A 16,372-nucleotide genomic window follows, 5' to 3' on the forward strand; every position below is an offset into this window, starting at 1 on the left:
ACTGAATCGGCACGTCGTAATGGAAAATTGGGGCACCACGCAGTTGGACCGTTCGATATAACCTGCCCCAAATTCCAAAGCCAATATCTGGTAGCTGTTAATAGATAAAATCTTGGTCTCCCCAATTAATCACTATATGGTACCTGATTCACAAGTGCACACAATATAGTAACAAGCGTTGATTACATCATACAAAAAATGAACAATATTAAAAAAAATAATAGTGAGACACACTCACACATATGTGTTTATTTAAATGGAATTAAAAAGAGTCACTGGTGTAACATGATTGTTGAAACAACAGCAGGTTCAGAAAACACATACACTCAAACCTGATCTCCTGAACAGGTCCAAAAGACTGTTAATATTCTGATTACCAGTCACTACACTTAGCTTTTCCGAAAATTCAATACTCGGCAGGTGGAACTTTCTTTAAACTGTCACGATTGGCATCTGCTCTCATACTGTTATCCATTTGTCTTCCGTTGGCCTGTCCCACATAGAACGTAAATAATTTGTACTCTCAAAAATCTGGAGGTCTTAGGAGAATTACAATGCTATTCGTAAGTATCTCCAGGGTTTCAGAAGATGACCGTGTGAAGACAAAATAAAACACACACACACACACACACACACACACACACACACACACACACACACACACACACACACAAAAAAAAGCACGCGCGCGCTCTCTTATTCACACTTCAGGTGCTCAATATGGGCAGGTGTCATTACGAGCTCGAAAAATCACTGCCGTCACTGAGAAGATGCAACAGCCAGCCCTTGTCTAAATCCGTTCATCGGCTTGCATACCTGTATGTACTGAGCAATCTGATGTGACAATATGGAGTGGACAGCTACATGTCCTGAGACACGTACCCCGAGTACAACTGTTACACAGTGCGTAATACAGAATGAAACTCTGAGAGATGCTCTGTCCACTGACATGTCTCATTCTTCTGTATGTCTTGTTGTCCTCCTCTGAAACACTCGAGGTATGCTGCAATTAGCCGGACTGCCTTCATCGGACACAAATCTTTGAGACTTTGGCAAAGTTTGAATGCTAGAAAATTATAGTATCAGCTGTTTTAATTGTTAATGTTGACATTAAATTGAGGGTGGTAAATTACATGTTCCCATTCGAACGAAACTATGATGACAATTAGAGAAAATGCAATATTTTAGTGCCCGTATTGTCGAGGCAGATGACAGTGTTTCTTCGAACGTGCATGCATACCCGGCAGTGACTTTCGATTAAAATTTCCTCCCCCGTGCAGGAATTACGTAATGTGTGTACGAGTACGAGTCGTGACGCGGGAATGACGATCTACAGAGGGTCCGGCTGTGAGTCGTGCACGGATAGCCGAATCAGTCGAGGCTTGTTATAATGCATGTTATAATCAGTGTCCACATCAAAAATAGATTTGTAAATAGTAGGCCTCCATCGGAAGACACGATGTACCCTGCGACGAGGCACGCTGCCGACTATGCGTCAGCTACCGGAAACACGCTATTTATAGCCACAGCGTGCATGCGCACAAACAAGTTTGCGCTTGTCCGAGGTCACGTTTGAAAAATCTGCATCCGGCGACTCGTTAAAACTAGAGTCGCCGGACTCTGGCACAGTGCCAATCTCAATTCAAACTTCATGCACAGATCACACAAAACACACAAATTACCACATAAGTGGTGCATGAAGTGGGAGATCTGGGTTCAAACCCCAGTCGGGCAAAATGTTTCATTCTCGTCAATCCGTTACAGAGCTGATGGTTGTTTGCATTTGTATATACATTTCACATAATTAAGAGAAAGGTACAATTTAGGAATTGTATTGCAATAGTTTCTACTGAATGTAAGATATTGAGAGTTTCTCCTATATTATGAAACCAAAATAAATTTCACTTAACAGTTTATATTCTACTCAGAAGTGCTTAATCTGTCCAAATATCTCAATTATGTTTCCTACAAAGAATCTGAGCCATTCTCAACTGTTTTTGTCCATTCTGTTTTAATTGGTCACTTCACAATTACTCCTCTCCAAATGATCTGATCAGCAACATCTGAACAGCAACAATAAAATGCTAGGGGGAAAATATCATGGGAACTGCATCTCCTGCTGTTCGTCTAATACGAAATGACAACTGATGCCATCTCAAACAACAAATGTAGTTGTAGCAGTAATAGTTGTTGTTGTTGTTGATGATGATGTTGTTGTTATTTTTGGGGTCTTGGCCTTCATTGGAAAGAATGTTGCAGCAAACAGCACAAGTCCATCCCCTGCTAGCCTCTTCATTTAAGCAAAACTGCTGCAAGTTACAGTCACTGGCAGCTGCTTAGGCTACTGTATTTGAGCCTCTATCTCCTTCTAAAGTTTTTGCCCTTTTGCCCCCCCCCCCCCCCCCCCCCTCCCCACTGCACTCTTATTACCAAACTAACAAATTCTTCATGCCTCTGGATGTGTCCTGTCAACTGATTCCTTCTCTCATTCAGACTATAATGTCATTTCTTCTCTTGCCAGTTTTATTCAGTATATGTCTACAATTACTTGATCTACCCATCTAACCTTTGGCACTCTAATTTTCTCTTCTTGTCTGAACTGTTTGTTGTCATCAATGTTTCAGTTCTGTTTCTGGCTACACTTCAGACAAATACATTAAGAAAAGAGTTCCTAACATTTAAATTTATATTCAGTGTACAGAATTTCCTCTTTTTCTGAAAAGCTTTCCAAACTATTACCAGTCTGCATTTTATATCTTCTCTTCTTTGGCCATCATCAGTTATTTAGATGTTAAAATAGCAAAATTGATCTACTACTTTTAGCATCCAATTTTGTAATCCGAGACCCTCGACATAGCCCGATTTAATTTGACTACACTCATTTACCCTAATTTTATTTTTGCCGTCATCGACATTATGACCTCTTTTTGAGACACTGTCGACTCCGACTGCTCTTTGGAGTCCTCTTGCTGTCTGAGACAGAATTACAGCCTCGATGGCAGACCTCAAAGTTTTTATTTCTTCACCCTTTCCAAATTTTTCCTTGGCTCCCTTTACTGCTTGCTTGGTTACAGATTGTACAGTGTGGGGGACAGGCTACAACCCTGCCTCAGCCCCCAAAAGCAGTACCGATGCACTTTACGAAATTACTCGGAAAAATCAACTCTGAAGATTTCTGAGTGCTCTTAAATATAAAAAATTTTGAACTTCCATAACACAGCTATATGCAGCTGTGTACATAGTACTTGTAATATTGATCTTACTGGTTCAGCCCTTACAAGGGAAAACTCTCTTGACTTTTTATTTTCACTCTGTAGTTAATATCAATTTTAAAATGTTAGTTAACGAATATTGAATTGTAATTTTTTAATAAAATACATTCTTTTACTTTTAATTACTAATTGCATGAAAATTTTAGTATTTATGATAGTTTTTTTACAGATGTGCGAAAGATAAAATACAAATATAAAAAATTGTATCTAACAACTACAAATAAATATGAACAAAGCATTAAAACGGCATTTTCCATATATAACAGTAATACTTTTCATGTTTTATACAAAATTTTAATTCATTAGAAGTTCTCAAATTTTAATGCAATTAGTAGTTAAAAGTTATGATTCAATATTTGTTAATTTACAGTTCAATTTTATATCGAATATAGTATGTAATTAAAAATTATGAGAAACATTTCTGCCAAGAATTTCTCTAGCCACGTTGCGATTACAAGACTAGATTGCTACGCACACAGCTACGGACGGCACTAGCACTGTCCTTTGCATTGTACAAGTACAGAAAAAAATCGGAGAGGGCTAAGCAGCCAGTGAGGTCGCCTGCTTGTACTTGGGAAGTCTTGCACAGGTCACGTCTGAGAACAGGCACAGGAGAATGCAGCTGCCACTGTCACACTGTATACCGTACAGTCCCACTCGCATCGTCACAATGTCGTCACCTGTGTTAGCTGTGCAACTCAAAACGATAAATATTGTGAAAAGAGTTGCCGTCACCGGGACTTTCGATATCGGATCCGAGTCGAGAATTTGGTAGCAGTCAGTGTTGCAGACTGTGAAATGAGATAGCAATAATTACAATAAATACACAATGCAAAACTTTCGGACACAGTGTCCGAAGGAAACTTCCTGGCAAATAAAAGCTGTGTGCTGGAGTGACACATTGGTGTACATTCTGATGCAAAGTGAAAAATCATCCTGGAAACGATACTGGAGCACAAGTATTTTAGATGCAATACAGACCACAGCTGTGGTAAACTTCTCTAATGAATATCGGTTTGCTACACTGTCTGTTACTGTTAGGCTTAAATTGTTGTTTCATTTTATATTGCTCATTGCTACACTGGTTAAGTTGTGTAGCCATTCTCAAGTGCCAGCAGAACATGTCAGATATAACAAAATTAAAAGACAAAGCATAAAGCAGCCATTGAGTGTTTAGTCAACAGAATAAAAAGACAACTTTCAGAGTAAAAGGTGTTAGACGGATGTACTTTGGTTCCAGTCAATGTACCTGTCTACACTGTGCAAAATTTGTGGTTGGCTTGACTACAATAATATAATCTCAAATTAAGTAAAGTTAAATATGGTGAGTATACACAGAGCTGATGGTAGGAAGGATCCAGATGGCACAAACTGTGCAGCAGTACAATAAAATGAGAAGTCCATCATCAAAGATGGACAACTTCACTCTTCACTTTTTTACTTGCCATGTTTCCTGTCATTGTGTAGACAGGAGTGACACCACCAGCAGTCGACCAATGGTGCAAAAGCCCAGAAGATGACCCCTACGTCGGCTGGCGATATTATAACATTAATAAGTGTGATTAAGACTGTTCTTGAATTATTGAATTGCTTAAGGTAGTGAAGAATGTATCAAGTGGAGTTTTCATGTGTTTTTAAGTAATATTAACGTTTAAAGGGATACTGAAATGTAAAAAGGTGAAATGTAAAGAAGGAAACAGAAACAATGAACAAATGAAAAAGATGCAGAGTGAGAAGCATGCTTAATTTCACAACAGAAGACACTGATCAGATTAAGAAAAAACAACAGATGGAAAATGACATTAAATTCGAGAAGAGGATTGGGTGAGATGCTCAGGAAGCAGATGTGAAGGAACTGATGAAGAAACAAGATTAGAAATGAACGAAGCAGAGTAATAACGAGTGAAGTTCATGAAACAGAATGACCACAAGTGCACAAACAAACTGTTAGCATAGGAGAAGTGAAAAAATGAAGTAGTAAAGATTAAAGTTTGGCAGGTGAAGCATTCTGTTAAAATTGCACAGGAGAGTGCAACAAGCACAAGTGCGTCAGTCCTATGGTGCCAAGAAATTGAGAAGAGAAACACTTGGAATCTGTTGCACAAGTGGAAAAATTTGATTAGAAATTATTTCATAATGTGCCTAGACAAACTCTAGAATAAAAACGTTTTCTACAAAATATGAGAGCGTACAATGGATGCTTTCAAATAACATAGACCCACATGGGGCTCACAGCTCTTTTGTGAGTACATGCTTACATGGGGACCCAGCCACTGGAGCATTACTTTCTTTCTGTGTTGCATATTTATACTTCCACCATCTGTTCTTCTCTCTGCCTCTCCCTCGGACGGTTTTCTTGGCGCCAACCCTGTTGGGACCCGGTTTATGAATGGGCCTCGAGTTTCCACTTCTGGCGTATTCTACAACTTTTCATCAAACTAACACACAGTATAGAACTGTGCGACCGTTACAGTCGCAGGTTCGAATCCTGCATCGGGCGTGGAAGTGTGTGATGTCCTTAGCTTAGTTAGGTTTAAGTAGTTCTAAAGTTCCAGGGGTCTGATGACCTCACAGAAGTTAAGTCCCACAGTGCTCAGAGCCATTTAACACATGGTCCCTATTGATGGGTTTGACCTTCCACCAATTTTTAAAATTGTCTAGAAGTGTGGATTGTGTAGGGTAGGTCACCCAAAGCAGTGTGCTCCATCTTTGTGCCTTTCCATCTGTGCATCCTTCCCTTTAATATAGTAACACACCAAAACCCAGCACGGTAGCCATTCTGTTGGGAGGTGGGGGGAGGGGTGGGGGGCGCATCGAGTACCTGCACGGTGGCCGACCCTGACCACGCAGGGATCTTACTATTTGTGCCCGAGCTGAAAATTCCCCGTGCATGCCGAGGAGCATGTGCTCATCTTAACTGGGGCACAGGAACTCCGAGCATCAGATTACTGGCCAGGCAGCCATTCCCGAGACTGGGTGGTGCCCACGTGGAGAGCCCCTCTTCGGAGCAGGTGGTACCGTGGCAGATCGGCCACAAATAAAGTGGAAGAAGTTTTCCCACACTGGTGGCCGTGCAGCCCCGGCAGTCTTCCGATGCGGAGACACGCGACCTCGAAATGTTCCCTCCCTGGCTACACTGTAAGAGGAACGTAGGACCGAGCAACGGGCAGAACGATACTCCCCGCAATACTCGGTTTGTACAAAGGATGATGGTGATTCCTTCTTGGCCACAAAGCCATTGTTCTTTGTGGAGAACTTAGAAGGCAAGTTTAGGGAAGTGGCAGCCATCTCTAAATTGAAAAGTGGGTCAATTCTGATCAAAATGATATCCACTGCCCAGTCAGGGGCACTGTTCACTATAAACAAGCTGGGTGACATAGTGGTGACTGTCACTCCCCATTAACAGTTTAAATTTAGTTCAGGGCATAATTTTCCACACTGACTCGTTCTTACTCTCTGACGACGAGCTACGCACCAGCTCGGAGTGACGGGGTGTACACTTTGTCTATCACGTATACGGAGCCACCGGACGACAGGGTTGCTGCCGGTGACTTCGTATCGGCTTCTGAGGGCACCTCATTGCCCGAAAAGGTAAAGGTGATCGTATCTGAGGTGATTTGAAACCTTACGTCCCCCTACCCTCCCCACGCAGTGCTTCAAGTGCTCGGAAATTTGGGCACACGTCTTTGCGTTGCAATGCTGGCCCGATCTGTAAAGGTTACCGAGACGCCAAGAAGTAGTACGAGTGGTAGCACCCAGCGCGTCAAACAGTGTCGTACGCTACAGCTACGATGGCGTTACACTCACTGGCGACGCTACTCCCGCCAGCTACACCTCCCACTGTGCGCCCTCTGGGTCCCTCAGCCGTGTCTACCCTCGTGATGGTTGGGGGGGGGGGGGGCGGGCTCCCCTTTTGCTGCTTCCCCCACTCCTACTTCGGGATCAATGGCTTCCCACCCACCAGGAACATTGGTCCCCACCTCCCAGCCAGAGACAAATCACCATCCCGCTCCTTTTCTCACCGGGAAGGGGTCCCTCGGGACACTTTCTTCCGAGGTTTTCGCCGGTCTACAACCAAACCTCAGCCAGTGGCTGAAGGAGCTACAGCCTGGTATTTGCAGGGCTCCAGGAACACCCTATTTACTTGAAACTGGTTCAGACAAGTCCTCACAATCATCCAAATCCACTGTAGAGAGGAAATACAGGAAAACGTCCTCCGAGGAGGAGGACATTCCAGTGGCCCACACACCACCAGATTTCGTATGTTTCACTCCTGTGGCTGAGGTGGAGATTCTGACATACCTGAGGCCCCAGTTTATGCCACGCAGCAAAACCCAGAATCTATTTACACTGATGCTATAACCCTTCAACTAATGACAGCAGGCATAATCTGCCCTTGCCAGTTATACATCGACATTATTCTCCAGTGGAATTGTAGTGGTTTTTTCCACCACCTGGCTGAGCGATGACACCTTTTAAGCACATCACCTGCCCTTTGCATTGCCCTTCAGGAGATTCGGTTTTTAGCAAAGCAGACCCCCCAGCCTTTGTGGATACTGGGGATATTATAAGAATCGTGGTGCCTACGGCAGGATATTGGGTGGACTTTGTGCATATATTCTAGACACTCTGTATAGAAAACTTGTGCCTCTTAATGCGCCTTTAGAGGTTGTGGCTGTTCAGGTAAGGGCATTTCAGGATATTACCTTCTGCAACGTTTACTTCCCTTCCAGTGGTGAAGTGTCTCAGAACGTACTGTTTACTTTGGTTTCTCAACTCCCCCCACCTTTCCTAATCTCGGTGATTTCAAAGCCCATAATGTTTTGCGGGGTGGAACCATTATCACTGACCACAGTAAGGACGTCGAAAATTTACTGGCAGAACTTGGCCTCTGTCTCTCGAATACACGTACCCCCACAGACTTTGGCATGGCGCACAGCACTTTTATCGGCCACAGACCTTTTCGATTGCAGCCCTCGTCTTCTTTCACCTGTCCACTGGAGGGCCCACAGTGACAACTTCCCGGCCCTCCTGTCCCTCACTGCTGTAATTGCACTTTGCGCCTGCCCAGATGGGCTCTCGACACTGCCGACTGGGATACTTTTGCCTCTGCTGTCGATCTCAGCTCCCTGTCACTTGTATTCTGGACCGTTTTGTCAATATCTCCAACTACGGCCATTCTTTTGGCAGCCGATTTAGTGCTCCCCTGTTCCTCGGGCCCGCCCCGACAGAAGACGGTACCTCGGTGGTCCTCAGAAATTGCAGAGGCCGTTAGCGATCGTAGGCGGGCTCACCGATACCGTTAAGTAGCTCCCGTCTATAGAGAAGCACATTGCCTCAAGTGGCTTCGTGCCCCGGTCTGCCACCTAATAAAAAGACAGAAGGGAGAAGGCTCGGAATGGAATGTTTCGATGTTCGGACCACGTATGTCTCCTTCGCAGGTTTAGGCTGAGCTCAGATGGCTTTACGGATATCGGACACCCGCAGGTGTACCTGGTGTTACCTCCAATGGCACTGTCAACAATGTTCCAGACACTGTTGCCGAAAATTTTGCTCTGCACTATACTCGAGCATCAGCATCTGTGAATTACCGACCTGCCTTTTTTGTGCTAAAACAGTTGGAGCAAATGCAATTATCATTTACTACCCACAACCTGGAGCCATATAACGCCCCATCCAGTGAGTGGGAATTCGTCAGTGTCCTCGTCCACCGTCGTGATATGGCCCACGGGCCACACTGCATCCACAACCGCCAACTACCTACCGGTGGACTGTCGGTGTCATATCCTTGCGATCTTTAACTGCTTCTGGAGTGAGAGTGAGTTCCCAAAGGCGAGAAAACATAATTTTCCCAGTACAGAAAGCAGGTAAGCACCTTCTTACAGGTGGACATTATCACCCAGTAAGCATCACCAATGTTCTCTGTAGTTGCTTGAACACACAGAGAGCTGGCGGCCGCGTCGGCTCCTCGAGTCTCGGGACCTTCTGGCTCCGTCCCTGGGTAGTTTTTGCCACGGCCGTTCCGCTAATGACGATCTGGTTTACCTGGAGTCTGCCATACGAACAGCTTCTGTGTGACATCAACACATTATAGCTTTCTTCTTCAACACACAAAAGGTTTAAGACACCACATGACAACACAACATACTCACTACCTTGCAACATGTGTAGGGTCTCCAGGCTACACAGTATGGGAACTATTTTCCAGCTTTCCCACTCCAGGGTTTGGCTCTTTTCATGGCTGTTTCTCCTCATGTTACAACTTTTGGGTCCCAAGCATAAGGTGACAAAAAAAAAAAAAAAAAAAAAGAGACATAGGTGCTGAAATGAATGGCAGGGCTGCAACCAAGGGAGAAGAGCTCATGTTAAGATATGCGGCCCCATTAGCTCAGCAGCTTATTTTACCTCTGGCACTCAGGGGTGAGCAATGAATCAAGTATCTGTTATAAATCATAGTGATTGAGAAGTCATAGATATTACAATAACAACTTTACAGAATTTGGCTGCGATTTCAGTCACAACTGGAAGTCACAGGTAGCATTTAAGATTCAATGTGGTGTGCCACCTGTTGGCCGAATTTCGTACTTCTTCCTGTGAACTTTTCATCTAACGGTGATTTCAGTGACATGTCATAAGTAGCATTTAAACTGTGCAACTAACATTCAATGCTGTGTGCCATCTGATGGCCTAATATCATACTACTGTCTTTCTCTGTGACACGCTATCGAGTCTAGGCGTGATTTCTGTGAACAGGTCTCAGCTAGAAGTCACAAGTAGCAACTAAAAAGCGCAGTTAACATTAGATGCTGTATGCCATCTGTTGACCTACGCCCGTACTTCATACTAAGAACCTCGTGTCTCACGATATGGATGTATTACATGCTTATGGTTGAAGAAATGAACCAAGAAGCTAATTCACTCTGAGAAAAATTTTATACTCGGTTGAGAATTGGTGTAGCCGAGGGATGTGATGACTAAATAAGGGTTGTGCTAGTAGACATACCTAAGCATAGCCTAGAGCTTTTGTGACATATTTAAATACACTTTCTACCATAAAAGCTAAAACTGTGAGGTAATTTCAGCGAACAGGTAACAGATAAGATCCATGAATAGTTTGATGCATATTACCCTCATATATCATACATAAACTACTAAAAAATCTGGTGTCTACTATGCACTTTAACAAAATGTTTAACAACTGTATTCGCAAGACAGACTTTTTTTCCGACAGCACATACGCAGTTAAACTTTTGTCTATATTTTCAAATATTACACTACTACTTTTTCCAATATCAACTTTTCAACTGCAGGATCAGTATTACCACTGTTTTCACTTGTACATCAACCTTAACACACAAAGCCTTCCAACCTAACCTAGACCTTGGGCTACGCTACACGTCAGTGTGTCATCACAACCGACATTCGAGGTGGGAGGAATGGATGGATGAATATCACACTCTAGCAAGTCTAACACTAAATACATGACAGAAAATTTTTAGGATACTGGATGGCTTAAAAAAGGTGAGAATGGAATTGTCATCGTTCACTCACAGTGTAGTTCACATTTATGTATCAGCCGTTTCAAATCACATAATGGCTACAATGACACACTGTGTCAATACTCATTTTGCACACTTACGTTATGAATTATGGCTATTTTAAGCTGCGAGTTCTTCAGGAGTCATCTTGAATCTCCACGATTATCTCTTATAGATATGGAGGGGTAAATATAGCATCCAGTAATTGAAATGGGAACTGTGTCCAGAAAATCACGAGGATTATTAAACTTTTACACTGCTGCTAATTACTAGCAATTTAATTCACATTATACAAATATATACAGGGTGACCCACTGATAGTGACTGGGCCAAATATCTCACGAAATAAGCATCAAATGAAAAAACTACAAAGAACGAAACTCGTCTAGCTTGAAGGAGGAAACCAGATGGCGCTATGGTTGGCCCACTAGATGGTGCTGCCATAGGTCAAACGGATATCAACTGTGTTTTTTTAAAATAAGAACCCCCATTTTTATTACATATTCGTGTAGTATCGTGTAGTACGTAAATAAATATGAATCTTTTAGTTGGACCACTTTTTTTGGTTTGTAATAGACGGTGCTGTAATAGTCACAAATGTATAAGTACATGGTATCACGTAACATTCCGCCAGTGCGGACGGTATTTGTTTTGTGATACATTACCCGTCTTAAAATAGACCATTTACCAATTGCGGAAAAGGTCAATATCGTGCTGATGTATGGCTATTGTGATCAAAATGCCCAACGGACATGTGCTATGTATGCTGCTCGGTATCCTCGACGACATCATCCAAGTGTCCGAACCGTTCGCCGGATAGTTACGTTATTTAAGGAAACAGGAAGTGCTCAGCTACATGTGAAACGTTAACCATGACCTGCAACAAATGATGATGCCCAAGTAGGTGTTTTAGCTGCTGTCGCGGCTAATCTGCACATCAGTAGCAGACAAATTGCACGAGAATCGGGAATGTCAAAAATGTCGGTGTTGAAAATGCTACATCAACATCGATTGCACCCGTACCATATTTCTGTTGTTGTTGTTGTTGTGGTCTTCAGTCCTGAGACTGGTTTGATGCAGCTCTCCATGCTACTCTATCCTGTGCAAGCTTCTTCATCTCCCAGTACCTACTGCAACCTACATCCTTCTGAATCTGCTTAGTGTATTGATCTCTTGGTCTCCCTCTATGATTTTTACCCTCCACGCTGCCCTCCAATGCTAAATTTGTGATCCCTTGATGCCTCAGAACATGTCCTACCAATCGATCCCTTCTTCTAGTCAAGTTGTGCCACAAACTTCTCTTCTCCCCACTCCTATTCAATACCTCCTCATTAGTTACGTGATCTACCCACCTTATCTTCAGCATTCTTCTGTAGCACCACATTTCGAAAGCTTCTATTCTCTTCTTGTCCAAACTAGTTATCGTCCATGTCTCACTTCCATACATGGCTACACTCCATACAAATACTTTCAGAAACGACTTCCTCACACCTAAATCTATATTCGATGTTAACAAATTTCTCTTCTTGAGAAACGCTTTCCTTGCCATTGCCAGTCTACATTTTATATCCTCTCTACTTCGACCATCATCGGTTATTTTACTCCCTAAATAGCAAAACTCCTTTACTACTTTAAGTGTCTCATTTCCTAATCTAATTCCCTCAGCATCACCCGACTTAATTTGACTACATTCCATTATCCTCGTTTTGCTTTTGTTGATGTTCATCTTATATCCTCCTTTCAAGACACTGTCCATTCCGTTCAACTGCTCTTCCAAGTCCTTTGCTGTCTCTGACAGAATTACAATGTCATCGGCGAACCTCAAAGTTTTTATTTCTTCTCCATGGATTTTAATACCTACTCCGAATTTTTCTTTTGTTTCCTTTACTGCTTGCTCAATATACAGATTGAATAACATCGGGGAGAGGCTACAACCCTGTCTCACTCCTTTCCCAACCACTGCTTCCCTTTCATGCCCCTCGACTCTTATAACTGCCATCTGGTTTCTGTACAAATTGTAAATAGCCTTTCGCTCCCTGTATTTTACCCCTGCCACCTTCAGAATTTGAAAGAGAGTATTCCAGTCAACATTGTCAAAAGCTTTCTCTAAGTCTACAAATGCTAGAAACGTAGGTTTGCCTTTTCTTAATCTTTCTTCCAAGATAAGTCGTAAGGTCAGTATTGCCTCACGGGTTCCAACATTTCTACGGAATCCAAACTGATCTTCCCCGAGGTCGGCTTCTACCAGTTTTTCCATTCGTCTGTAAAGAATTCGCGTTAGTATTTTGCAGCTGTGACTTATTAAACTGATAGTTCGGTAACTTTCACATTTGTCAACACCTGCTTTCTTTGGGATTGGAATTATTATATTCTTCTTAAAGTCTGAGGGTATTTCGCCTGTCTCATACATCGTGCTCACCAGATGGTAGAGTTTTGTCATGACTGGCTCTCCTGAGGCCATCAGTAGTTCTAATGGAATATTGTCTACTCCCGGGGCCTTGTTTTGACTCAGGTCTTTCAGTGCTCTGTCAAACTCTTCACGCAGTATCTTATCTCCCATTTCATCTTCATCTACATCCTCTTCCATTTCCATAATATTGTCCTCAAGTACATCGCCCTTGTATAAACCCTCTATATACTCCTTCCACCTTTCTGCTTTCCCTTCTTTGCTTAGAACTGGGTTGCCATCTGAGCTCTTGATATTCATACAAGTGGTTCTCTTCTCTCCAAAGGTTTGTTTAATTTTCCTGTAGGCAGTATCTATCTTACCCCTAGTGAGACAAGCCTCTACATCCTTATTTCTATGCACCAGGAATTGCTTGGCGACGACTTTGAATGTCGTGTACAGTTCTGCCACTGGGCACAAGAGAAATTACAATGACAGATTTTTTGCACATGTTCTATTTAGCGACGAAGCGTCATTCACCAACAGTGGTAACGTAAACCGGCATAATATGCACTATTGGGCAACAGAAAATCCACGATGGCTGCGACAAGTGGAACATTAGCGGCCTTGGCAGGTTAATGTACAATGTGGCATTATGGGAGGAAGGATAATTGGCCCCCATTTTATCAATGGCAATCTAAATGGTGCAATGTATGCTGATTTCCTACGTAATGTTCTACCGATGTTACTACAAGATGTTTCACTGCATGACTGAATGGCAACGTACTTCCAACATGATGGATGTCCTGCACATAGCTCGTGTGCAGTTGAAGCGGTATTGAATAGCATATTTCATGACAGGTGGATTGGTCGTCGAAGTACCATATTGTGGCCCGCACGTTCACCGGATCTGATGTCCCCGGATTACTTTCTGTGGGGAAAGTTGAAGGATATTTGCTATCATGATCCACCGACAACACCTGACAAGATGCGTCAGCGCATTGTCAATGCATGTGCGAACATTACCGAAGGTGAACTACTCGCTGTTGAGAGGAATGTCGTTACACGTATTGCCAAATGCATTGAGGTTGATGGACATCATTTTGAGCATTTATTGTATTAATGTGGTATTTACAGGTAATCACGCTGTAACAGCATGCGTTCTCAGAAATGATAAGTTCACAAAGGTACATGTATCACATTGGAACAACCAAAATAAAATGTTCAAACATACCTACGTTCTGTATTTTAATTTAAAAAACCTACCCGTTACCAACTGTTCATTTAAAATTGTGAGCCATATGTTTGTGACTATTACAGCACCATATATCACAAAGCGAAAAAAGTGGTCCAACTAAAACATTCATATTTATTTACGTACTACACGAATATGTAATAAAAAATGGGGTACCTATTTAAAAAAACGCAGTTGATATCTGTTTGACCTATGACAGCACCATCTGGTTTCCCGCTTCAAGCTAGACAAATTTCGTTCTTTGTAGTTTTTTCATTTGAAGCTTGTTTCGTGAGATATTTGGCCCGGTCACGACCAATGGACCACCCTGTATATTTCTGGTAATGAAAGCAGTTGAGTAGTGGGAGGTTTCACACTTTGCATAAATGATGCCCCTACTTTCATTCACAAACTTAGAAACTAACCTTACTGCTAATGAAGACAGTGTAAAGATGCTGTTGCAACTTTTCCAATTTTGCTGTCACTGATAATTTGAATTATTGGTGGTTCAACTACTTGTGAACATAACAATGTGGTTAGAATCTTTATTCTAAACGTGAACTCTTATGGTACTGTGTGGTAATTTGTTTTATGATTCTCAGCATCACTGTCAGTATTTTCACACTTGTCCCGTTAATACAAAACTAAAGCCAATGCAAGAACACAGGTAAAACATACTTAATACTGACAGTTTTGTTGTGATGAAATTTTGTCTATTGGCAAGCATATCTTTCGCGCATCGTGTAATAAATGAGAAAGAATTGTTGCAAATATTAATAATACCATTTTACGTAACTTTTTGTCAGTTGGGTTCCTTAAATGTTACGTTAGGTCCTGACAAATAATCATCTATACAGGTGAGAACATATTTCTTTGTTGTACACAGTGACAGAATAATGGAAATGTTTGAAATGAGTAGTGGCAGCCATGGGCAGGTGGCAGCACTGCGGGTTCATGACAGTAAAATATTTGCCTAAATAAACACTGGCATAGTATTGTACATACATTTTCAATAAAAATGTTCTGGATGCTAGAATCTTATTAAGCTCCTTGAATCTCACCAAATGCAATCATTAATTGCAAAGAGAGAGTTTGAACAATTGTTTTGAGAGTTCTCTGTAAAGTGATCTTAACCACAGTATTAACTCATTCCGTAGAATTTGTGGGAGTGCCGTGACTAAACTCTTCTTAGTATTTCAGTGGCTTGTATGAATCTTCTACTATGTATTTTTAAATACACTAAAGAATGCAAAAACTGTAAAATCATTCAATCAAAAAAAAGTAAAACCAAACAATGCCAGGACCATGAAACAGATCAACAATGAGGTACTGTTATTTCTGAGTTGGGAGAATTTGTAATTATTTCTTTCCCCTTTTTTTTGGTTTTTAATAAATGCACAAGGAAATGGGGAGGAATGTAAAGTTTCAATGGGTTAAGCACCAGCATTGGTGTAGATACTTGGCTAAATATTAAACAAGCAGTAACAGGTAAATGACAGCTAAATATTGTAACTGGAATACAGGAGCTCTCTTGAGATGCAAGATATTTAATTATACTGATATGTTATTGCAGCTTGTAGGCCATGTTTGTTTAAATTTTCAAACTGAAGTCACACAAGAGGTCCATAACAATTGTTTTTGTGCAAATAGTCATTTTTATGTATCTCATTTACATAAATAACACGACAGGTGACCATCACTTATTGGGCATTGTTACAATTCTTGCTATATCAGAAATGCTTATTTTATCTAGCAGACAGTGACAAGGTAGACATAAGAAATCGAGAAATCACACCAGCCTTGGGTATTCGTATTAACAGCTTTTTCAGTACTAGACAACAACAGGGTATGAGTAACTGAGCAGGTTCGTATTACCATTTTAAGTCACTAATAACAAGAGTCCAATTGTTATTGAAAGTTTCTTATTAATGCATTTTAGGCA

The sequence above is a fragment of the Schistocerca cancellata genome, chromosome 11 (assembly GCF_023864275.1).
Source record: "Schistocerca cancellata isolate TAMUIC-IGC-003103 chromosome 11, iqSchCanc2.1, whole genome shotgun sequence".
Taxonomy (NCBI): Eukaryota; Metazoa; Arthropoda; class Insecta; order Orthoptera; family Acrididae; genus Schistocerca; species Schistocerca cancellata.